This window comes from Lepisma saccharinum, chromosome 25 (genome assembly GCF_977018435.1).
Source record: "Lepisma saccharinum chromosome 25, izLepSacc3.1, whole genome shotgun sequence".
Lineage (NCBI taxonomy): Eukaryota > Metazoa > Arthropoda > Insecta > Zygentoma > Lepismatidae > Lepisma > Lepisma saccharinum.
Genome location: NC_139253.1, coordinates 42,589,322 through 42,614,628, shown reverse-complemented (window position 1 = coordinate 42,614,628; position 25,307 = coordinate 42,589,322). Strand labels below are relative to the sequence as shown.

General features: G+C 40.7%; 1 protein-coding gene across 6 annotated transcripts in view; it reads left to right on the top strand.

Moving 5' to 3' along the window:
• Window positions 1-25,307, top strand: part of LOC145978872 (uncharacterized protein CG43867) — a 936,647-nt gene that overhangs the window by 777,578 nt on the left and 133,762 nt on the right. The window lies entirely within an intron of this gene.

Sequence of the window (25,307 nt, the reverse complement as noted above, 5' to 3'; positions counted from 1 at the left end):
ATCTTCACAATTAGCCAAATGTGGCAGAAATGCGAAATAAAGTAAACCAGATAAATCAATAAATTAGTGATTGTTATTGTAACATTAATGTCCATTGCATTAGTCAGAGGTTTTGTAGTACTATCCATGTACGCGTGTGACTTTATCGCTATGGTTTGTTATGTTTATTAATTGTGTGTGCGTAAATGAGTGCAAATTATTACATGTGACTAAAGTAATTTCCATATTATGTATGGCGTAAGTATAGAACGTGTTATTGGCATACATTCTTTCAATTTTTTGAAAGTAAAACTGCTGAGTTACACAGATGCAGGCACTCAGGTGCACAACAGCCAGCAGACCCTTTATATAAAGTTTAGGACAGTTTGTTTAAAGTCTATGCACACATGAGCTAATCGTGACTTCTCCACCGGAAATAAAGTGACCTCCTTATAGGATAACTAAATATCCGAGATTAGCCGACCTCCATGGCGGAATGGTTATCACAGCACGCCAGGGGCGTATTACTCTGGTATTTCTTCTTGTTGAACTGTTAATGTGCGTGAATATTTATTATTATTTTGTCATTTATTTCCATTAAATTTTTAAATTGTTTTGTGTTCGCCTTTGTTTTGTTGAATTTAAAGTTGTCTTGGTAGTTTAAGGAGAACATTAAGTTGTGGACTTAATAGTGATTAATATAATCCTCAGATCGCTTTCAAATTCCGGGCTGGACATGGGTATTCTTTATGAGTGTCATCATTCATCCTCATCGTCGCGATTAGCCAAGAGAATGGTAGAAAAACTACAAAATAACCAAATCAATATAAAATCCAAGATTGTTTATTAAAGAAATTAATGTCTATTAATATCTTAACACTCTCTTGATTAAGAATAGGAAAATGCATAAATGCTGCTAATGTGCGATATTTGTGTTTTATGGTTATAAGCTGATTCGTGTCTTGTTTGAAAACACTGAGACTATCGTTCGGCTATGTGGCACTTTTGTCACTTACAAAACACGCTACCCCCTATCGTTGATAACACGGCTCGTAAAAAGCGCCGTAACTCCGGTTCCATCCGATTAGATTGAAATTTCAGCGTTCTTTTGTTTTATCTGTGGGATTATCCTCGTAAAAGTCGCGAGCGCATTTAGAGTGCTTTTACAGTCTAGCCGAAGGGGCATTGTTTGGCATTCTGTTCACCGGCGCGTCGTTTATTGTCGCGGGGTGTTTGTCGCTAGGAGTTGACTGCGCGGTTTCACGAGCGCCACTAAAAACTAATCGCGCAGAACGGTGTTGCTTCCACCAAATCTCCGGTCGGTGGTTATGACAAGATTTAAAGAGGCTTTATTACCACCCCCTGCAACCCATGCCCGCAAGGCACGTCCACGAGCACGATGCCTATTCTTCGTCCATTGGAAGAACGAAGCTAATGTAATCAATCGCACGTGACTTGCGGGAATTCATCATTGGTTAATTTCGACGTCAGCCGCGTCGCGGGAATTTTGATCCACACGATTCGTCTGATTTCATTGATTTATTTAGTTTATTTATGCTCCCATTTCTGCCACCTTTGGGAATTGGATTTTAAGTCCAAAGTCCATGTTATGCACATGAAGCTTAATCGGGACTGGACCTACAGTTTAAAATGGGATCCGAGGCGACGATGGAGATTCCCGATGGGCATGATTGGTGATAAGATAAAATGGATGGCTGGACAATCACAATCATATATGGACGACATTACAAGCCCCATAGAGTATTATAGCCTACTTGCTGTGGGTCCAGCTGCCAAAGCCTCGTTTGCCTGCAGCAGTACAGTTACCAAGGCGTACTACATGGAAGAGACGTTGACATTTGTGTGGCTTCCGAGAAGGCCACCCCTTACGAGACTCCTAGTTGCTTCGTCTACCCATCTTGTATCCTCTCAGTATCTAGATACAACTGCGATGGCTAACTGAGGCATTATCCCACAGATTAGAGCTAGATCATGTCATGCTGCTAAGCTTAGGAAATAACTTCTTTTGAAGAAAGTATTTTCATCATGAAAGCTTTGCACTTCATTACGGTTTTGTTAAAGTGATCAGCACAACACTCTATCCTTTAAACTTACCTAAGTTTCCTTCAGGGAAATCGAGTTAAATACAGAACCACTTTACAATATTATAAATACTTCTATGGTAGCCTCATTTTTCGGCAGTCCTTATTATCATCTGCTCTACAGAAGGAGTTATACATTGACAGATTCTTATTTGGTGCTATCGGGTTCAAACCTAAGAGTCGAACCATCTGACTAAGATTTCGTTTGTATTTTGTGTACTTGGTTTGCAATTTGCAAACCAAATTTTATGAAAAGTTGTGACATATGAGCCGTGTAAGGACGTTAGTGTATATAATATTCGGCACAAAACATGGGATCCAAAATCTATTTTGTAGGAAGAAAAATGCTTTTGTTGTGCATGAGTGCAGATAGCTCTTAACAGGTTTCTGGGTATAGGGCACATTTTTACTAAAAATTACCAAAAAGTGACGCAATTAGTTTTGGTAAAGAGGACAAAGGTGATGCAGGGCATTATGCCTTACAAGTCAGACGTCGAAAGTGGTTCACTTCAAAGGGTCTGTGAAGAACTCCATGTGGAGAAACCTTTGAGCGCTCAGGCTGAAAAGCTTCCTTTCATACAGGCCATTGATGGAAGGATGTGCAGGCAATAGTCGAATGTTTTTCTGCAGAAGTGGTTTCCTCCTGATCAGTTCCATGCAAAAGTTCCTTTCAGGTCTGCTAAGGCAAATGTGTGAGGATCATCCATTCGAATCAGATTGCTTCCACATTAGGCATTTATTTGCATTCCTTCTTCTGGGCGGTCTTTTATTTCGTTCTTTCATCTATGTTGTGGAATACATAATGAATTGACAAAATGCAAACCAAGTACACAAAATACAAACTAAATCTTAGTCTGATTGTTCAACGGAAGTGTATCATTGTGCTTCATTCATAGCTTAGAGAGGCTTAATAATAATACAAGCATTTTAGGTTTCCCTGTATGGAAACTACGGACAGACAATCCACCTTACCCTGAAATATAATTAAATGTACGAGGAGGTATCAAAAAGTGTTGCCTGTTGAGGTATAATTTGTTTAATAATGGAAAGATTGAAACAATGAACATACATATACAGGTAATGGGCAAAATAATATGAACACCAATGCAATTGCAGAAAACTTGTATTACTAGGGGGTTGCCCCCCCCCCCCCCTTGCCTGAATGACAGCTTGTATCCTACGTAGGATAGACAAATAAAGGTCCTGTACAGTGTGAACTGGAATACGTAGCCACTCCTCGCACAAAACAGTCTCAAGTTCCGAAAGTGTCATTGGAGGTGGAAACCGATTACGCACTTTGGCCTCCAAAATACCCCACAAAGGCTCAATGATGTTAAGATCGGGGTACTGGACACCAGATGAGATGTTCTACCTCATCACTGTGCTCATCAAACCATGCATCAACGCACCTAGCAGTGTGAATAGGGGCGTTATCATCTCGGAAGATGGGGCATGCATCGGGAAACAAAGTCTGAACCATGGGATGGAGGTGGTCACCCAGGATGGTGCATTACTTCTCTGCGTTGATTCTCCCACGCAGGACGACAAGTGGGCCAACACCATTCCAAGATATAGCCCACCAAACCATCACAGACCCCCACCATGTTTCACGGTAGGCATTAAGCAGTCAATATCAAATGCTTCAGCAGGAGTTCTCCACACATAAACACGTCCTGTGGTCTGAAATAATGTGAAAGACGATTCGTCTGACCATATCACATGTTCCCATTGCTGCTGTGTCCAATTCTTGTGCTCTTGGCACCACCTTCTTCGTGTCACTGCATTACGTGGAGTCACCAACGGTTTGGGGATGGCAACTCTGCCATGAATGTTCACAGAATGCAGCTCCCTTTGAATGGTTTTCGTTGATACAGGGTCCTGGAGGTGATTGTTCATCTCTGCGGTTATCTGGGACAGTGTTGTCTTGTGCTTTCGAGTCACTATTCGCTTCAACACACGTCGATCCCTGTTGGATAACTTTGTTTTTCGCCCACTATTCTCCTTTGCAGACGTTGTCTTTCCATAGTTGTCTGTAGGCTGTCAGAACAGTTGACACTGTGCTCCGTGCTACACCAACAAGTGTAGCTGTTTTTGTCACAGATGCTCCAGCCAGGCGGGCTCCTATGATCATGCCTCTTTTGAAGTCTGAAAGGTCGGACATACCTGCATTTGACGGATAGCTGACTGCTCGCATGCAACTCTCACACCAGCTTCTGATAGACTGATATGTTTGCTTTCATCGCCACTAGATGGTTGAAATCTCTGCTGAGTGTTGTTCCTTTTCCACGACGGCGTATATAGGCCTTTGCAAACCAAGGTGTTCATATTATTTTGTCCATTACCTGTATTTTGCCTGTAGTGTCCTCAACTCAGAGTTACCCTTCCACGCAGTTGCCATCACGTTCGATGCATTTGTGCCAGCGTTTTATCCAGCCCTCAAAACCAGTTTGGAAAAATTCCACAGAACACTCCCTGCCCCACTGTTCAGAGCTGTTTTAACCTCCTGTAGGTCATCGAATCTCATGCCACGAAACACAGACTTAGCTCAGACTTAAGTAGTTAAGTTCAAAGTGGTAGAAACCGAAAGTGTGGACATGACAGGAGTGTCAGGCCATCAACGTCGTTGACCGACGACAACCGCCATAGGGACGATGAGCTCATTCGAGAGGATAGACGCATCACCATCCAGAAAATTTCTGATGCAGTGCACATGTCCTAAGGGTCAGAACATGCAATGATTGAGTGTTTGGGATACCATAAAGTATGAGCTAAGTCTGTGCTTCGTAGCATGAGATTCGATGAGGTTAAAACAGCTCTGAAGAGTGGGGCAGGGAATGTTGTGTGGAATTTTTCCAAACTGGTTTTGAGGGCTGGATAAAACGCTGGCAGAAATGCATCGAACGTGATGGCAACTGCGTGGAAGGGTAACTCGTGAGTAGAGGACACTACAGGCAAACTATATGTATGTTCATTGTTTCAATCTTTCCATTATTAAACAAATTATACCTCAACAGGCAAAACTTTTTGATACCCCTTCTTATATCATCCAAGGAATAACTTCCTGGAAGAAAGCATAATCTAATGGATGATGGTTTCCAAGTTCTACCTTCAACGAGAACAAAAACCAGTGTTGGACCAATATCTCTAGGACAATTGGGAAAGTAACTGAACCTAGCCAGACAACCAAAACGGACACTAGCAAACTGATTTTCTTCCATTTCAAGGAAGCTTTTATCACAGTATGGTCAAGTTCCAGTACACTAGTAGGCTAAAATCTAGCTTACAGCTAACGCAACAATCAAAGCGATTGCCTATTCCTACAAGACTATACAAATGTCTCGTGTGTGTGTCATTAGGATGTAAAAAAAAAAGGACCTAACAACAACAAAGTAACATATTTTCCGTGTCTTTGGAGATACCGGCTCCAAACTTTACAGCGAACGTTACTAAATAGTAGAATTTAGTCTGCACTTTCGTTAGTTCTCAGACAATAGTGGAGTGTGCCATGCAAATGTAGCAACTTATAGCCTTCATGGTATATACGAAAACAACAGCAGTCCGGAAATGACGCAAAGAGTATTCTGCAGAAAGTATGGGCTGAAAATGGAACCAACGCGGCAAACAATCGCGAATTTGGTAGCTAAGTTCGAACAAACTGGAAGTGTATCGGGTGGGCTTCTGTGGTGGCTGATTTTGTATATACGTAGACCTAACTACGTGGTTATCTGTGAAAGGTATCACATAAATCATCATATCATAAATTCGTTGAGTCCTACGTGATTTCCATCTTGAATCAACTGAATAGCTATGTGCTGTCTGTTGGAGAATTGTGACTTTTTTTCCCCTCGTTAAATCCTTTTTTACTCCCTGTGTGTCTGTGTAATGAAGTGGATACGCAAGCATCGCAAGATCCATAATCCTGAAGGTTGCATATATTACACACACACACGCATTCATGGTGGCGCCTATTGTATTACCAATTTGATTAGCAACCCGACAAGAATGTACGTGCGCATGTGTGGCAAAACTAAGTCTGGATAGGTGAGAGAATAGACAAACCAATAAAGGTTAGGTTGGTTGTGAGTCAGGCAATTAGTATACCATAGAGCGTTGGCCGGTGGAGATGCGGATTGCGGCAGTGGAAGCCTTCGTCCAAACAAACACCGAGCACTGCTGTAGAACAGTGAAGATCGCCGTGCACCTTTTCCGTCACAGCATTCAGAGGTGGGTTGGACAATGGATAGCCACGGTAATGTTGTGAACCGTCGGTCGCCGTGAAATACGCGCTATTGCACAGGACATGTCGTGACGCGCATCATGAAAGCCTTTCCGCATCACCTCGAACAGTGCACCCAAGCAAGAGGAGAACATTTAGAGGACGTTATTTTCAAGGTGCACTGATGTCCATATTATACTGTATTAAATACCTATGTGTATATTTTTATTTCATAACCATATAAAGTTACTACAAACACTGACCGACTTTCCGTTGCCATTCGAAGTGGTAGATACAATATGAGTCACCCTGTATATAATGAAAAATAGCAAGTAGCGATTCTGGCTGTCTCTCTCGCTCTCTGAGTTTGTATTTTACTTGAGTGCGACAATTTTTCCGGTTTTTCCCGATGCAGGAATGCTAGGGGAGGCCTGTATTCACGTGATGTTTGCAGGAGACGTCGTCACCAGGCCTCGTTATAGCTGGAAGCGAGGGAATCCCCAGGCGCCTTCCATCCTCCCCGCTTTATGAAAAATGCAACGGGTTTAGCCGGGTTCTCCATCCGGCGTTCTCCGCCAGACTGCGCCACAGCTGACTGATGATAAAGACACATAAAGGTGCCATCAAACAACGCGTGGCAAATTTCTCCAAACTGCCCTCTTGATACCAAAATGAGCCCCTGTATTTAACATTTGCTCCACTCCTCGGAGTGTGTCGTTTCGGGCTTGTTAATGGCGTACCCTGGCAGTTTCGCGTGCAGGAAAAAAAATCGCAAGGTGTAATTTTTTAAATTTTACCATGCACGAGTGGAGAATTGCATGATTGCATTTTTATGTTCCACAACAAGTCAGTTTTCATACGTTAATTACATTTTGACAAAATACAAGATATTATTTATAATCCCTCCAGAACAGTGCAAGCCATTTTAAATTTGATAGAGCTTACATTGAAGCAGTAAAAGGAATTAGTAAAAAACATAACCGTAGCAATGCTTGTGCTAATTCTAGACGACTAGAAATTGAAAATGCCTATTTGGTTCGCGAAATCCTATTATATTGATTTTTTTAATGTATAAAGCAATGAACATTGAATTAGTGAGATCATTGGAGTTACAGTGCGGAAAGTTCTTGTAAGGGATATCAGTGATCTGAGTGGAGGGGAATGCGAAGGGGTGGTGTTCCTCCCCAGCTATACTATATCCCGGGATTCTCTGGAGCAAGGCAGCGGACAATGGCAGTGAAGGGGATAGAACGAATGGGCAGAGCTGAAGCAGTGGACGCTGTAACTTCAGTCGCTTTCCCCCTCCACGCAATCCCGTTCCTTTGTACGTGTTCGCTGGTCGAGCCGTCTCGCGTCACTACTTGCGTAGATTTGTTCTCGTTCGCTCGCACCAGAGATTTCCGGACAGAGTATAGGAAGAATTGCACTAAGCATAACCCCAGCTAGCTTCAAGGCCCAAGCGAATATCCACCACCTGCTCTGTCCCAGGAATCTCTGGAGCAAGGGAACAAAAACAAGTCCTTGCGCAAGTAGGACTCGATAGGGCTCGACCAATGAATGCGTGAGAGGGGGATTGAGTGCAAGCAGGTGAAATGCGGCTGCAGCTATCAGCCGTTTGCAGCAGCGCGCACTCACTTTCTCCCTTTCTCTACCGTTATGCGCGGAGTTGGTCTACAGATCCCCGAGACAGCGTATGCACATGCGTAAACTAACAAGTAAAGCACGCGGTAGGCACGCATTTGATTGGTTTGTATGTCACTTTAGACTGCAAGTCCAGTGTCGATTAGCCTATGGCTGCATAAAGAAATCTAAAACAAATTCGAAACATGATGAGGGCTGCGGCAGTCTAGTCAGTAGGGCGTCTTCCTGCAGAACAAGGTCCTGGAAAGATCATTTCGACTATGCATTTGTCTCCCCAAATGTCTCCCCGTTAGTAACCGTGGTGTACAGTCACCGGCAATAAAAAGAGCACACCTAGATCCTGAAACACTCGCTTCCCTGCAAGGTGTTATGCGTGTTGCCTATCTCTGTAGCGGAGGTAGAAGTTTCCATTGAAAATTTGCTTTTAAAATCCACTTGTCGCCGTAGAGTTAGTCAACACACACAGCTAGGGAACGGATTTTAAATATACACTTGCGTGCAAAGACCCACCCACCTCACACTTTTGACAAAATGTTTTTTAGAAAAAATAAGAAGAAAATAAGACAATAAAAATATTCCATGGGGTTTAGGGTGGGACTGCATAGGCGAATGCAGGGTTCACTAGGGCCTCCAAGCGGTTGGAAGAAAAAGTAAGAACAAGCAAACATTTTGTCAAAAGTGTGAGGTGGGTCTATTTCTTTGCACGCAAGTTTAGTTTTTTTTTATACCAATCATTTTAAATATGTATTTTAGGACATGAATCAAAGTAAAATTAACAGACTTTGTTGCACCTTTTTGCGAGATTAGCACATTTATTCCCTTGATGCTTTCTTTTTTATTCCTTTTCTTTCATATTTTGTTAAAAAAATTCGACAAAAAATAAATGATTTTCACTCTTCTTGTGCAGCTACATACGTAAAATCCTATCGTCTCATTTTGTAGAGCAGAACGAGAGCTATCAAATGGTATAATATAATCATTGCAGCCCCAATAGTTCCCAAGATAATATAGCAAAATACGCGAGAAAAACACAAACTTCATCAAAACCTATTCGGCAGAACCTCAGTTCTCTATGCGGTCCGCGCGCATGATATACAGAAGGCGCAGAAAAATATGGCATTTAATAAATACATTTTATCAGAACTTTTTTTTTGCACCTGTTTAAAGACATTTTCAGAACTTCCCCCCCCCCCCTTCCTTTCTCGACCATAATTTTACACCTTAAAATGCTATCCCTACACATAACGACTTGTAGGGAAGCGAGTATTTCAGGATCTAGGTGTGCTCTTTTTATTGACTGTGACTGTACACCCAACCTCTCAGCAAAGGCTGGAAACTGCTTCTGATCACATTATGAGCCACGTGCATTGTGCTGGGTAGAACTTTAGCCTCTCCAAATAGCGAAGAACTTCTGAATGTAGACGGCATTTTAAAATATGCTGAGGCGCATACGCTCTGTGAGAAGCAGTGTAATGGAAGTGAACATCAAACGTTAGTGATTCACTCGGCTATGAAAGCTCTGTAGGTCAATATCCAGTAAAACATCGATCGACTCAAAAATCAATGCCTTTCGACCTTGTGTTCATAATTTCAGTCAGTATTGACGTAATAAAAACAGGAAATATACTTGACAACACTAATGCGGTTCTTGCCCTCGCGTTTCCAGTAGCTTCCCATACAGATTTCTATATTTATTGACCAATAGAAGAGCGCCCTTGCTCAGATTATCAATTTGTTCAGAACATTATTCCACGTACAAGATGTTACCAAATAGAAGTCGGCTGTTGGAAACAGTAAAGGCATTAGTGTAATAAGGTACTTTGTTTATAAGCAACATGCAAGTAATAGGGAATGGACGTGTAGTGTATAAGTTCGTGTTTGTATTTTTGTTGTTTAAGGTCGCTTTTCTTTCACTTTTGTCTAATATCGACGATGAGGGTGAGTGATGTTTAGATATTGGTGAAGACACACTCACAAGTAACACCCATGCCGGGATTCAAACCCGGGAACTTTTATTACGAGTCTGAAACTTGACAAGCCCTGAGTCGGCTCGTATACGTGTAGTTTAATACCTAACAACAAGATAAACAGGATTAAAAGTTATAATTTTATTTTAAATGTGTGTATATTCTACTGAATTTTACACTTACTAGTTTCGATATTATTTTCTCTAAAATTCTGTTTAAAAGGACATTTTTCTTTCTGTATTATTGTTGCATTACGTTGTTAAACGCAAGCAGGAGAGTGGAAAATGAAATTAAAAAGAATTGAACCTAAGCCAGAATAACGCGCTAACCATTACAACAGGGAGGTCGTATAACATCATTGCACGTTATACTTTTTATCTTCTAAAGAAGCATGGTGCATTTAAATAGCAAGATAAGAAAACACTTTGTGAAAATGTATATTTTGCTGCCGTTGGGTTAGCGGGCGGGAGCTCCCTTAAAAAAAAACATTAAAACATAAACCTCCACCTCCTGCCGCATAAGGATTATAGAAACAACAGCAAAAAGGAATGGGAAGAGACAAGCTTTAGGAAGGAAAAGCCTCGCGACAATCCCTCCTTGGTTTTTCTCAGAAATCTCCCTTCGATTGATGTTCCCGACTATCAGAAAACACGGAGGGGGATTTCTGTTCCCCCCCCCTCTGACTCCGCCATCCATCTATATTTAGCGTAGGTTAGCTGCATTATCTCCTGTTCTACGCTTTATCCCCGTCCCTTTCAATTTTCATCCCTCTCTTCCGCGAATCCATCTTAGTCTCCATCATTTCTCTTCTCCATCCTTCATTCTGGGGCTTCATGACTCCCTTCATGTTTTTCCTACGGCGATGCAACCGCAAAGGTAGTTTCGCCCCAACTCGCAGTCTACCTTACGTAAATTCTTTGCTATATACTAAGGTGTTGATGTTCAGCTAGGAAAAATCACAGCATTCACTTTCACCACCAATCTTCAATTCATTGCCGCAGTCTCGTTCTTGGATTCAAGTTATGGTCCTCCAATAACAACCAGAGTTTACAGTCATCGTGTTTGGAAGCTTTTTACAGTATCGTACATGGGAAATTAGCCTAATTTTCATACATTAAGACTCAAAAACATGTGTGACGGGGCTTTCAAACCGTAGCGACAAGCGACAGAGGCCCAAGAGTCAAAAAGATAGCATTCACCTCTCACGTACGAACAGCAGACCGAGGCCACGCGATGCACAGCCCCCGAGAGACACACCAGCTTGTCCCTTCACTTCGAAAAGTTGCATTTATTTCTGAGGGTGGGTTTCCAAACGACATGTGTCTTTTCGGTCTGACAGCTCTCTAATACGTGTAATTCAAGATTTTTTTTTGTTTCATTTATTCAAAATTCTCCCATAGGGTTATTTAATATCAATTTAGTCAATAACCAGATAGTTTGTATTTTATTTAGCGTCGCTTTTGTGTCACTTTTGATGGACGGCCACAAAGAACGTCCATGCTCAGGTCGGGACGAAGTCCACGTCCCTGTTCAATCTGCTTTCAATAATAATAATAATAGTAATAATAATAACAGGCTATTGATGGTACGCGCTAAAGTGCCTTATATACCAGTTCTAAAATATATAGCCTGAAGGAGGTCCTAGTCACACTTCGATATTTTCATTGTAGCTGTACTTAGAAAACGTATACAATTATTTGTGTTTCGTTTTTTAATTTCTGAGAATGAAAACGTTTGGAAACCTAAAAATAAATTTATAAGTGCCCAATTTTGTTATGTTCTCCAAACAAGCCATATCGCACCTGAAATGAATTAATAACGTTTAAAAATACCGTAGTCAGTGATATGAAATGAGTTTTTTTAATTTTTGAAATTTTGAAACTCGACAAGGAGCAACAAATTATAAAATTGTTAATTTTTACTTGTAGCAAGGCGTGTGCACATACGTACATTCATATGTATAAGAAATAAGTTAAATATACGACACCAAGGTCCTGCTTTTTTTTCTGTCTGAATGTGCATGAAATGTCAGTATGAGCTTTCTCATTTCGGCTTAAGTGCAGTTAACCCGTGGTTGCATCAAATCGGGCGAATTACTTGTTACCTGCCTGTAACGAGTACTTCCTTCAGAGATAAGCGTGTACTTGCACTTTGATGTAACTAAAAAAAAAAAAAAAAAAAAATCTCGTTCTCAGAATTTGGACAGGTGTTTATCTTGCTATGAGAGGTGGCCAGAGTGGAAACTATATGAGGATGGACTTTGTTCACATCGAAACGAACTACTTTTACTTCTGAGAAACCTATTCAGCTACTCTTGGAGCAGTTTTAAGTCCACTTTATGCACAGGTAGGCCAATCGGGACTTGACTCGCAGTTTAAAGGGGAATCCGGACCGGTTATCTAAACCAAAAACCTAATGCGACCACATTACCACTAAACTACCTTAAGTTTTGATTTTACACACGATCTATACCGTATACTCCAGATAGGGACTTTATATTCAAGAAGTAAGGAATGCGCGATTATATTGTTTTCCAAGTCAATTCTTGTACGGGTATCGATTTTTTTTTTTTTTTCTCAATATCGTTCATGGCATTAATATTTCAGAACTTCTCTTTACCTTCTCTGTTCGGGAAAGTGATTACCTCGCCGTGATCAACGAAAAGTAGAGTTTTTGTGACGTATTTTCCCTTTGAATCATGGCACTGGCAGTTTACACACTCAATCAACGGTTGCGCGTTGGCAGCGGTCTTCCGGAAACCGAGCTTTTCGTAATCTGGCAGAGCGTGGTTATATTTCCTGTTCCGTCGAAGGGATATGTTGAAAGGGGGGATCAATATTAAGGAAGTAAGCACAGTGGAGGAGACGGTGTGCGCGTATGTGCGCGCGCCCAAACTTGGGAGCCAGGGACCTAATTGCTTTTTGCTTTAAACGCTCCATCCACCCTTTTCGATATCGATCACGCCAATGAAACGGCCACCTTCATGTAAGCTTCCTCTACCCTTGTAATCATTCCCCTATCTGCTTCCCCCCCTCCCCCAACCTATCCGTCTCTCTCCCTCTGCCGGAATCCAACCGAAGTTGGCTGCTTATTGGATCTGAATAGATGAATGTCCTATTTTTGGAGTCGTCGCCGAATGTACGCTTATGATGAGTGCAAAGATATGGTCGGTGCTCGTTTCCCGAACGCCCATTTCCCGTTTTCCCAGATTCAATTCTGCGAGGGCATTTAGATTTATTGGGACGCGAGATGCGAATTGAATTGACAGGAACATCATTCATCGTGATCACAGGCTTCGTTTGTGCTTTCATTTTTTTTCCCTCGCTGATAGATTGCCCAGCGTGCGGTGAATGGCGGGATATTTTTTTATTGTGCTGCGAACATTTTGCTCCTCAAACGCTAAAGTGCCAAGCAATAGGAGAATTATCACAATTTATCCAGTCATTCAGGTAGACAATAAAAACAGTTCATGTCTAATTTATTAGCAGCTATCAGACAAATTAGTAGCAAGTACAAGTGTCCATGAATTTGATGGATTTTTGTGTTTGTGAACACTGAACATTTTTACCTAAGCTGTACAAATCGTAGTTCCACAATTTATTTGATTTTTTGTTATTTATCGTCTCTTTTCTTCTACTATTGGCTAATTGCATTAAATCGATGAATCAGATGTAGAATGGTTTCCCAGTCCACGAACGCGACCGACGAAGGCTCCTGCCTCGTTCAGGATCAGTCCACACGTGCATACGAGAGCGCTCTTTCACATATCCGCCCGGTTGACCAGTCATAATTTGAGCAATAGGTAGTAATACAGTAAGCATTGTGTGTTTCTTGAAACGTTTCGGTAATATCTTTGCAATGTGCAGTTTTATGATTCATTGATTGAGTTGGTGTTTTAAGTCCACTTTAATGCACAGAAAGGCTAATCCCGACTGGACCTACAGTTTAAAGTGGGATCCGAACCACTATGTAAAGTAGATCCATTCTTATTGATTATGTCAATATCTTAATGCGGTTTGTTCCCTTCTAAGAAGTCTGTGATTTCGTGCTGCTATCGATTTGAACTACAAAGGATTTACTCACGCACGAAATGCTAACTTAGTGTTGAAGAAGAGGTCCAGCACGTGGAATTTTTATTTTCCTGTCTGATGGAATGGATGACTTCTAATAGTTCAAGCATTGCAGCAAAACGTTTTGGTGCCGAGCTCCCTGGCGGAGTGGTTCACAGCTCACTACGACCCCAGGGGTCCCAGGTTCGAATCCAGACCTGTGCATGGATTTTGTGTGTCCTTTCGTCGCTTTCATCATATTATTATCACTCATCCTCATTGTCGCGATTAGCCAAAGGTGGCAGAAAACCGACGTAAAACAACCTAGTTCAATCAATCAAGAAGCTTTGGTAAGTGAATCCCTGCCTTACTCAAAATAGGGTAGGCCTCCCCGATGTCGAGGGGGTAACGTCGTCGCCTATTATCAAGGGGTCCCGGGTTCGATACCCGGTGGAGGCACATAGCAGTTCGGATCCCACTTGAAACTGTACGTCCAATCTCGATTACCCTATGTGTGTATAAAGTAAGACTTATAACAAAAATTTAAAATTCATTCAAAATAGGGCTGTATAACGTACGTAAGGCAATTTATCCTCCCTGCGTTTCAGTTGCCCATGATACAAACTTCAGTAAGATATTAAAATTCAATTATAAGGTTTTCATTGCCAAACTATACGCACAAATATCGTTATTGGCGCAGGACATGTTGTATGTAGTTTTGCGTGTAGTGTAACAGGCATGTCTTGATTCTATCTGATCTACTTTAGCAAGAATATGAGGAAGAGAACTAGAATATTTCCCGCTGTATCTAGTTATTTCTTTTTCTGTTTATTTCTCAGCTGTACGTGTGCACAGCGTATATTGGATAGAGCAGCAAAGTACTGTCTCATAAAGTCTCTTAAAGTTGCAGATGCCGGACAATTTGAAGCTGGACAATGGATGCAAGGGAAGAATAGAAAACGCTCGTCCTGCGACGCAAGGGTCAATTCCCGGTGGGAACCAGGTTCTTTTCGTCCTTGACCCGGATTCTTGAACAACTGGGAAGCTCCTTGAATTGGCAAGTAGCCTGGGAAGATAGAGAAATATGGTGCAAGGATGCGATGCTTGACCGCACGGCACTGAAGAGAGAACCCAACCCGTCTGGCACGCCTCGGCACATGAAGTCCTTGGAGAATCCCTGGAGACTTGGAAATGTTTGTGGTACCGTCTCAAAAGCAAGTTGGCTCTACAGAATTTTCTCAACTGATATTTGTGACGCTCATATTTCGAGCACTTTCGTTTCGTCTCATCCCTTATATTTTATGCTTCGAGGCAGTGGCGTATTCTGAAAATTTGACCTGTTTTACCGCAAGAATTCTTATTTATTGTATATAATAGAGTAAACAACTATGAGAATTTTTTGCACTAATCTATATAGAATACAACAATAATATTTGTTATCAATCAGTAACAGTTCAAGATTATGAATGTCTACAAATGTTCAATGTGGCTTCCACCAGTTATGCGACACACATCCCATCAAAATTCGAGTTCCTGCCACAGTTTTTCCTAGATCTCCTCGTCCACCAAAGCAAGGGCCTTTCTTATTCTCTCCTTTAGCTGTTGCGTAGGTGGCGCATAGACTTGGTCTTTCACAGAACCCAAAATGCAGAAGTCTAGGGGTGTAAGATCTGTAGACTTGTAACAGCGCCACAATGACCGTGTTTACAAAAGTCACGCGTGAAAGCAAAACTTCAAGATTTTCTCATTTTTATACAACAAAACTCATTGCTGTGTTTCAGCTATTTTTGAACAATACTTGATAAGTTGTTTACTCTATCATGATACACGCTGTATTTATTATATACCTCCCTAATTAGATGAATTAGTTATAAACATGTTGTAGGGATGCAAGTAAAAGAAGAACAGGTAACCCGACAACTCAAAATTCTCTAGGAAACTCGACACTTTTCCTAAAATTTCCCCTTTTCACTGAAACTTGAATCTGGTTTTCCCTTGAAGAGAAATTTTCCTTCATGTAGCAACACTGCCTCTGCCAAGCGCGGCACAGAAACAAAGGAACAAGACGTTTTCTCCCGCCAACGCTGTTTCTAGCGGTGGCAGGCCTTGTGTTTTTCTCAGTATCCACCCGTTCCTTTTCTTCGGCTTCCTCGCACTTTCTGCGTACAATTGGGGAGGAAACCTGTCTCTCAGAAGGGTGTGATTGAGAACGATCAGTTGCGTTACGATTTTTACATAATTTACTTAAATTCTGGTTTAAAAGCTTGTTTTAATAGTTTGCATATATGATAAGTTAGTTTACCGGCGCTGAACACGGTATTATGAAGAATACGCCACTTCTTTTAGCTTTCATAATCAGTGACTACCTTTCTTCCAACGAAAATGTTCCAATAGGAATGGAAAGTGCAAATGATCTGAGTTAATGTGACACAAAATGGACTAATTTATTAGTACTCATCTTTTCCTAGCCTTGTTTCTAAACTTATACAGCATTGCAATGGTATTGTTGGTTCTGCCATTATGCTCGATACTCGTACGGTTCTAAAAGTAATAAATTACGATTTTTATTTCGTTTAACATTGGGAAGTAGCTGTGGTGCAACTTCATCAACACACAGACAAGTAAATGCATCAGTTGAAACCAAAAATGCATAAAGTGTGTAGGTCAGACTAAATGTTTAAGTGTACCTTCAAGAAAGATGCAGGAAGGTGCTTCGAAAAACACATCAATTGATGCGTTGAAGTAAAGCTCGACATGAAAGTTATAATATATATATATTAATAACACATTTTCAATGGCAACTTCCACTACCGCCGTAGAGTTAAGTAACACACATAACGCCTTACAGGAAGCGAGTATTTTAGAATCTAGGTGCCCCATTCTTATTGCCGGTGACTGTACATCAAATAGACTTGAAGATTTAGTTTTCTGTGTATGTAGAATCGTTCAAGGTTTGAAGCAAACATGTAAAATGAGATGGTTGGACAGTGGTTGAGCAAGTCCAGGAAATAAAAGGATTGCCAATGCTAGATTCCTCTTGAAGGAAAGTAGCAATCTTCAATACTAGATGGTGCTTCCAGTAGGACTGATGAAATGTGTTGAGGAAGCCTTCAGAACATGGAAATCAGGGGGTGCAGACGAACAGCGGAGGCACTGGAAAGAGTCCTTGATCCATTAGGAACTGTAGTGCTCGAGGAGAAAATCTTCCATTACACAGTTGCTTTGCATTCCACCGACATTGTCATTACCGAGTTTCGCTCAGTGCTTTACGAGGACTTCAAAATTTAGAACACGGTGTTTCTTCCCCGCTTCTCTAGAGAATGGTCCGTATTTTCCATGCAAGGAAATTTGACTTGCAGATTCTTTTGAAATTACTTTGCATTTCTTATCGCAAAGAGAAAATGCCATCAGCTTTCAATTTGGACCGTGTAATTTACGGCGAAAGTCTTCCTTTAAAATGTAAACATACAGCTCTGGAGAAGTTTTAGGTCGAGAATAACATGTTGACAAACACATTGCAGAGCGTATCGTTGGAAGATTGATCGCCGTAGTGGAAACTCGGCGCTCACCTGAATCGCTTCTTTTCCCGGCGTATCTGCCCGCTTGAGTGGTCTTTCCATGCTCTGCGGATGTCTACAGTGAAACTACGGGAAATTAAGTTAACCAAGGCAGCCGTTTCAGCGCTTAAATTTGTGAGACGGTTATCTGGCTCCAGAGATTGACTGGTTATCACTGAAAACGATTCCAGGGGTTGGAGAGAGGGGGGACTTTCTTTACTCCTCCGGAGGCAAGTTTTTGATGAGAAAAGTTTCTCGCTCGTTGGAGCGAGAGGAAATGGCAGTTAAGGATGAGACTGTAGTGCAGGAAATTGCAAATGAACACGACCTCACTGTTTCGTTGAGCATGGACATTGGCACATATTTTGATGGTAGATATCCAAAATGAAAATGGCTGTTATGTAGTGGGGGATCGTGTTCGTTAATCGACACGGAAAATCCCATAGGAGAATCGTAGGCACTGATGGGAAGAATTCGGAATCGATCTGATGGTCAGTCTCTTTTGTTCTTAGCCGTAGCGTATCCTTGGGAGGGGAGGGGGCTGCCACCACCTCTTGTTTTTCGATTTTTCGACTGAACATTTTTATAAAAAATGATTGTTCCTTAGGATGTTCCCAATGTTCCTGTGTTACTTTTGTTCATAAAATCATCAAGGCAACGTACATAGGCCAAATTCACACAGTGGGCCTATCAACCCCATTGGGATGTTTTGATTGCGATTTTTCTCATTTGGCGTCGCTTTTCTGCCACTTTTGGCAAATCGCGACGATGAGGGTAAGTGATGATGTGATGAAATTTAAAGGTAGGCTGGCACTCGAACTCGGGACCGAGCCCTGGCGTCGTACCACGCTGTGCTAACCACTCCCCCACGTTGGTCGACTACCCCTACCCCTTTGGGATGTACGTTCCAACTTCCGAAGTGACATTAATGTAGTGAACAATTGGTTCTTGTCTCGTATTAACGATGGTAAGTTTTGTAGTTATTATATAACTTCATCTATATAAACAACAATGGAAGCAGTGATTCAATAACAAGACGGTTTCTTGAATTTTAGTGATCAAAAAATGTGTGGACCTCCAAGCCTTAGGTAAGTTTTAGCTCCCCTGTGATTTCTACTGGGAATATTCTGATAAGCAGTTCCGGTTGAAAGCAACTTTAGTACAGAGCCACCACAAACAAAAAAGAACTTTCATCCAAAAGCCTTGGCGCATCTTTCCCTCCACGCGCGAAGGCAATGCATAGGACACCCGGTTCTGCGCAGATCCTTTTGCTTGTGGTCCCACTATAGTTCCATTTTGTTACTTGGCATATACAATACGTAACATGTACTATGTCTGAATTAACTTTTTCCTGAATTAAATTTTGTGGTAGATCACAGTTAAATGCATGGAGAGTTGCTTTTAATTATAAACATTTTAACATTCCACCCATAAAAATCGCTATTCATTGATTGAATGATTTGTTTTGTTTTACTTCCCTTATTAAAACCTTTGTCCAACATAGTATTTATATTATATAGTATCTATCAGTTGACACTCCACTTAGCAGAGAAAGTTATTGGAATTAAACAATTGAAAATAAATTGAAAAGGCGAGTGTTGAAGTAACATTTTCTATCGACAGAGTTCTCTCATAAACGGTCCTTTCAATTGTGTTTTCCATCCAGATTCAATTCTGGCACGGTGAGATAAGAGGCCTCATCCACCCAGCTGCATGCTCTCTGCCTTTTACAAGTGCGACCCGACTGCACGGTCCAGCAGAAGAGGACGATAGGAGAACGGACAATCTCCCGTGATGAGGCAACGCAAAGGCCTTTTGAGAACGGCATAGGCCTGAATGCTTTCAGATCGATTACCCTGTGAAGGTGAAGTTTACTGGCAGTCCCACAGCGGGTGGATCAAGGGAAACAACCGGTTTGATCTCTGCTTGGCATCAGACAGGGAGAGAGAGAGATACTCTGGCCTGGATCATCAGGGTTCCATTGTTTCCCCTCGTGTTTTTTTTCGTCAGCCTAAAGGGAAGCTGCAGTTAGACTCGGTTCAACAATCTTGGATATTATTTCTGTACATTGAACACTTCAAGTGAAGCGGAATTAGTCTGTGTCATATTTGGTATTATTACTGAATATTGTTATTCCATAATAAGGGTGGAAAGTGGAGGCTGTGATCAGGGTTTTTTATTTTTATGCTTCAGTGGTAAGTAGGAACATGAAAAATTCCCGCACCTATTTCGCGAAAAGGTATTATTATTTTGTAGTTTGAAGAAAAGTGAGAATATTTTGTGGGAAGGGAGTCCTTCTCCTTGCCCTCATTTGGTAACGACATTAGACTTGTATATTTCCATGCATATTTATGTACAGAGTGTCCCAAAATAGTGTTTACACTCTTTGAACGTCAATAACAGGAACACTAATAACAGCAAGCACGAACTTTTTTTGGTGTCACATACCTTAAATGTATAGAAGTTCAAAATAACCACCATTGGCAGTAATATATTATGTGCAATCGGAACAGATCGATAAATAGCAGATACGGTGTCTGCTGGAAGGGAAGCGTAGGTTGTCTCAATTGCATGTCCCACGTCACTCAGTGTCTCTGGCTTTGTGACGTAGGCAGCATTCATCACAGTTCCCCACAGGTAGTAATTTGACTATGTTAAATCAGAAGATCTGGATGGATATTCGACTCTTCTTACGTTTCTCGAGAGAAGAATTTCTTACCGCTCCCATTTTGTGTACACTACCGTTTCACAGGCTGTGACGGGATTAAAATCAAAAGAATATGTTCTCACACATGCTCAACATGACATTACAGCTTCAAATGCAAAAAGTCCAGTCAAGTCATGTTTAATATTTCCTGTTATTGACGTTCAAAGAGTGTACACATTATTTTTCGACACTCTGTACATATGTATACAGACGATGTCACATGCATTTTTTAAAACAATTGTAAACGACTTTAATCTAAATATTTCATGTTTTTGTGCATAATTTTTAATGGCGATTTTGACTAATTTTTGTACTACTTCTGTGATTGCATGCACGAATTTTCGTTTTATACGCGAATTTTTCAGGTTCCTAGTGATAAGTGATTGGTCTAATGGGAAATGTGTCGATTCATCTTCAGTAGAAGCCATGAAAATTGAATGAGTAGATAGGTATTGCAGTACACCATTCGAACCTAGACTGCATGCCTTTGGGGTTCGTAGTTACCTCATAGATGTGTATAGAAATAAATTTTTGTTGCATATTTTAACCTTCTGTTTCATTTACTTCAATTTATAGCAACAAAGGACACATGATATTGCAGCATACACTCAGAAAAGTAAATGCATGAGTTAAAATAAAAAATAATACATAAAGTCTGTAGCTCAGACCAAATGTTGAAGTACGAGTACATCATCGAGAAATAATGGTACTTCAAAAAGACGCAGCAATCGATGCATTCATTGAAATACAGCTAGACATACAGCTTTCATCATATAATGAACTTTGTTGCGTTACCTTTTAGTATGGTATAAAAGAATACATCAAACTGTAAATCTGATTCTTTTGAAAGACCAAAAGGCACACTTTAGTGCATGAATCGATGCGTTTCTGCTGCATCAAATAGATTTGATGCATTTTCATGTGTGTATGTCGTGCTTGCTTTAAATTTCTGAAAATTATGTGTATGATGGAAATTGAAATTTTTTCACCGGAACTTTACTATGCCTTTAGAGTACCCCTAGATGTGCAGCGAGAAGAGTGGTACCAGAATAAAAAGCGAGGCAACTGTTTTGGTTTATGCACTGCAATGCTAGAAATCCTTCTCCACTACCAGAAGATATTTTGCAAAGGTCGTTTCCAAGAAAGCATCCGTTCTCCGGTCTGCTAATTCTTTCCCGCGCCTGTGAACCGGACTAAATCATGGATGGCTTAGCGCCTGAAATTAACTTTAACTTCTTTGCTATTTTTTTCTCCATTAGCAAACGAAGAAATCTCCCTCTTTGCAGACGGAAGGAAAGTTCAGAATTACTTACAGCTTTTCTCACACTATTTATGGACACCATTTTGCGGGGAGGAGAATTTCGAGATCTTTTCAGCATACTAAAGCCAGTCATCCGGTGCGGGGAAATTTATTGCTGCCCAGTTTTGCAAACGTGTTTCGACTCTCAATCTTTCCCACCTTGGTGTCTAATTTTTAAGTGTTTGCCCTTTGTGGAGCCTCCCTGTGTTCCTCCAACGGAGGCAGTAAATTCTGAAAAGCAAACTGCTCGGTGTTATCAAATATTAAAAGGGGGACCAGAGCTCATGAATCACTCCGTCAATACATTATTTCTTAGCTCTATGACGCTACGCGAGAGAGTATAAAAAGGACTTTCATGCCGTTATAAAGGAGTTTTTGTGCCAAAATCTTGTTTTAAAGACGTTTACATGCCGTAAATCACCAGCTGCAGAAAGAAAAATAATGGCTGCTACATTATGCTTTGCTATGGTCATCTTCGCGCTTTTGTGTTAAATTTTAGAAGCCTTTTTTCATGGACCTATATCGCCATTGGTTATAAATTTAGAAGATCTGTGACATCAATGTTCCTGTGAATAACAATTATGAATCATTATTCTTAAATGTTGCCCTAGTCGTATGCTTGAACGGCTTCCAGAATATTGGAAATGTGAATTTTGAAAGATTCATTTGCTTTATTTTTCTGCCACTTTTGGCTAGTTGCGAAGGTGAAGTCGAATGGCGACAAGATGAAATTGATAAAAGGATAATTACAATCACACATGGACAGGACAAAACAAACTCCTCACAAAGGATTATACTGACGGCCAGACCCGCCATCCCAGAACCTCATTAGTCTGCAAGATTTAGTCCAGGGTGCACTCCGTGGAAGAGTGGTTGACATTTGGGTGTCTCCAGAATGGGTGACTTCTTACCATGGGCGTATTTTAGGGGGGTTCAACCCTTCCCCCCCTTTAGGGTTCAACAAAATTACGAGATTACCTATTCTATCCGCATGTTCATAAAAAATTTCCTCAGTCTTATTTTTTTCTCCTAAATTCGAGACGTATAAAATGGGATACGGATGGGAAGAAATTACGAGATTCCACACACCAGATGGGACTGCAGACCAAATGTCTGCAATTTTCTGATAGGTTCGGAATTTCTGCAAAAAGAAACTTCATTGGGACTGTCAAATCAGTTATTTTTTCCCCTCGAATATTGTTAAAGAAATTTGTTTTTTAAAAACGCAGTGCAAGAAAACCAGAGAAACCGTAACATTCTCAAGTTGTTTGACAAAAGATGAACAGAAAAGTGTCAATACTAAGTAGCGTGACTTGTAGAAATGTAGAGAAATATTTCAGCAACCTCTTCAATTTCTTCACTGTGTAACCTGTGGGGAGTTTGAACATCTCCACTTGTTCTAACCAAATTGTTTTCATACAGTGCAAGATTATGTTGGTCACCTCCAAAGTTGGACTGTTCGGTACTCTTAACACAGAAATAACTTAATAGACATATTAAAAAGAACAGAGAGAGTTCTGAGAACTTTAATGAAATTTAATCCAAAGCACGATGAAGAAACGAAGAGACCTAGAACACCCAGCTGTCAAATCTGAAGGAATAATGCTCTAGCTGAAAGCACAAAAGAATATTACACGGTAAACCTTCGTTTACCTTCGTTATTTTTGGACCACTTTGCAGTAGAATTGAACTCACATTTCGCTGAACACAGTCAACACATTGCATAATTGCAACAACGTTTCCAAAAATGTGAAATGGCTATCCCTCATTCATTGGAACAGTGTGTCAAAATGTTGGATAACCTGGTTGATAGATTGGATTTTGATAGCCTGATCATACCTAGGCCTGTTCTACGTCCTGGATTTTTCGAGATAATCCCGGAATGATATAATGGAGTCCAATAGTGTGACGTCACAGCAGACGACGCGCTGGGACTGAGTCTTCACAACGAGAGAACATGTTTTCTTCGTATCCAATTCAATGCTATTTTCTTTCGGAAGGGGTAGCTTTAATTATTGTGACAACAGTTAAGAAACAAAATTGTGATGTGCATCGTACATCAATGTAAAGATGAGATTTCGGAGAATACGTCTATATATAACATATACCTTACAGATGAGAATGTAAAGAATAAATGGAGTAGAAAATCGAGTAAAGCGAATTCTCCAAAGAAATCTCAGCCAATGGGCGTCGTCGCTTCAATCGCCTGAGGCTGCTGGTCTCCCACGGTTTCGCACAATCCATAGCGGCAGCGTGGCAACTTCAGATCGGCTGAACTTCGTGTCGGCTTCGGCTGTGCTCGGAAGTGGAATGTTTTGAAAATGCATGATTTTCTTACTCCGGTTATTCTCTACCTTATCCTCTGTAAGGTATGTGTGATATATAGTCGTATTTTCCGAAATCTCATCTTTACACTGATGTACGATACGCATCATAATTTCGTTTCATAACTGGTGTCACAATAATTAAAGCTACTCCTTCCGAAGGAAAATAGCATTGAATTGGATACGAAGAAAACACGTTCTCTCGTTGTGAAGACTCAGTCCCAGCACGTCGTCTGGTGTGACGTCACCACTAATGGATTCCCATTTGTCCTGGTGTCCCGAATAGTTTCTTCGGGATGCACAATGTCCGGGAATCGGGTGGGAACTTTATTTATATATAAGTGCGTAATATTAAAATGCTCATTTTACTAAATTTAACTGTACATTGAACCGCTCACTCTCCATAATTTAAGTTATCGAGTTACAAGAAGATGCTGCAAACATATTTGACTTAACGGTAGCGCCGCCGTCTGCTAGCAGCATTGAATTTCAGTTATAAATCTCTTCCATTGCATAGTAAGCTGGTTACTGTAAACAGTCAGTGCTTGGGTTCCCGCACTTTTCAGTCCGCAGTCCTCAAATAAAGTTTCGACATTATGAGATAGCAGCTTAGTTCATTATGGCACCGAAAAGAAATCGAAAGATTAATGATATACGAGTCGAAGTAGATTTATGGATATGTACATACACACAACTTTGTCGGGTCCAGCACCCCCCCCCCACCCCCGCTCCATAACAAGCTTCCGGTCAGTAGTGTCCCGGATTTTCACTTATGAAATATAGCAACTTTAATCATACCAAAAGTTGACCTCCCCCTTACGTGAACTATATATACGCCCATGCTTCTTACACTCCTAATTTTAATCGAAACCAAAAAAACGTCTTGCGCATGTATATGCATAGTACAGTACAGTACAGTACAAAGAAAAGTGTTGGTAATTATGGGGTTCCTGTATTTTTTCATGAGGCTGTGAGTCTAGTAGCTACATATTTGCCTCCTTGTGCATAAAGTGGTCTTTCTTAAGAAATACAAATTTTTAAAAAATGTTCTAACTATAATGCTGCTTTACGAAACATCATCAGTGTTTCCGGTATACGTTTGCCAGTTACAATGACAATTTGTGGGACAGTTTCTAATAACAAGGCACTAATAGTATTATTACTTTTATATTATATTTGTAATGGTAATATATTTTTTGATTTTTTTTTGTTTAGTTCTTAGTCTGAGGAAGACCCTGATAGATGTTAGAAACGTTACATGTAAAGTGTTTTTTTAGAATCTTAATAAACTACCTTGGTCAGCAACTTTAGTGTTGTTATATTTCTATGTGCAAGACGGAAAAAAATCCATGGCGAATACAAAGAAACCTATGGTATTCACGAAAAGGTGCCTAAATGTAAAGAAATATCTTATTTTTTTGTTGTTGAATCAATTGCCCTTTGACATCAGTCTTTAATGCTTCCT